Source organism: Sitophilus oryzae, unplaced genomic scaffold (genome assembly GCF_002938485.1).
Source record: "Sitophilus oryzae breed Bouriz unplaced genomic scaffold, Soryzae_2.0 scaffold_122_pilon_pilon, whole genome shotgun sequence".
Lineage (NCBI taxonomy): Eukaryota > Metazoa > Arthropoda > Insecta > Coleoptera > Curculionidae > Sitophilus > Sitophilus oryzae.
The window spans coordinates 350635-352047 of record NW_022145871.1 but is presented as its reverse complement, the minus strand read 5'-3'; positions in this window follow the sequence as shown (position 1 = coordinate 352047).

Here is a 1413-nt window from a genome sequence, read left to right as displayed (position 1 = left end):
CAAAATCGGTTAAGCCGTTTCGGAGGAGTACGGTAACCAAAACCACCCAAAACTGTAACACGGAAATTATATAGATAATATTATATGAAAACTGTGGAGTGCGGAGAGCGGAGAGCGGAGAGCGGAGAGCGGAAAGACTGATTATAGGAATAGATGAAATTTAAAACTATAATTTAAAACTATTCAAGAAAGTACACACAAAACAAGGCAACGCCGCGCGTCTGTTCGTTCAATTCCGAGCAAAATAGCGAGGCCCCACGAAGTTGGGGCCTCGCTCGCCAAAGCGAGGCCCCATCGACAGGTCAGATTTTGATGCGAGACGAGACTTCTAGGGTATTAAGATATTCTTTGGCTTTATGCTTAAAATCTAGGGTCAGGCATCTAATTTTCAAAAAATTCAAAAACTTTGGGCTCATTATACTACAGTAGCCAAAATCATCAGATTTACATAATTTTGTTAATTATTATTATTATCTAACATTAAAATGAGTGTACCATCTTAGACACCTGCACGTAGAAGTTTAATTAGTGACTTTGACAGTATATATAGTGACGGTGATAATACTACTACAGATAAAAATAGTAAAAACAACAATGATAAAAACTACTTTATTACTTCAGTGGCATTAGATTTTAGTTCAGATTTTAGATTCAGTACATTAAAATGTATTATTTTTTTTAAGTTTTACGTTAATTCAAAAAGTCTGTATGCTACTGAAGTAGACCCGCTTTGCAAAGATTTTTTATTCTAATATCGTAGGCCATAACATAACATATCCAAAAAATTATAAAAAAATCATTTAAAAATTCAAAAATTATTAGGCATTAAAAAAGGTTTCAATTTAATTTGGCCCACAGTATGCCAACTTTGGACGTCCGATTTTGGACGTACTTATGTCAACTTTGGACATCCGACAAAGTGCCACGTCATACAACTATTTTTTTTGCTTTTTTATCCATCAATTAATGGATATTCATATAATATTATACGAATACCTAAGTAAATGCGTATTTTTTTTTTATTTTATATTTTCAAGAAATTTCAAGATTTTCTTGAATTCTTGTCAAGAAATCTTGATCTTGAGAAGTAATTTCTTGTCTTGTCTTGAAAACCAAAAATAATTTCTTGTCTTGATCTTGTCTTGAAAACAAGACAAGATCAAGAAGTTGTCAAGAAAATGACGACCCCTAGACTTACACAGCAGAAACCAGACTGGATACAGCAAAAGGTAGAAAAAGAATTGGTTCTAACCATAGACTTAAAATAAAATATAGACTGAGCATCTCATTCATAAATAGCTGGAACATGCGGTCAGACACTGTCTTGTTATTGTTGTGTTATTGTTTTAGGTTATAACGCGTGCGACACGAGCGAAAGATAGGTTGTCTCTGTCGTAACGGTCGTTCCCTGAC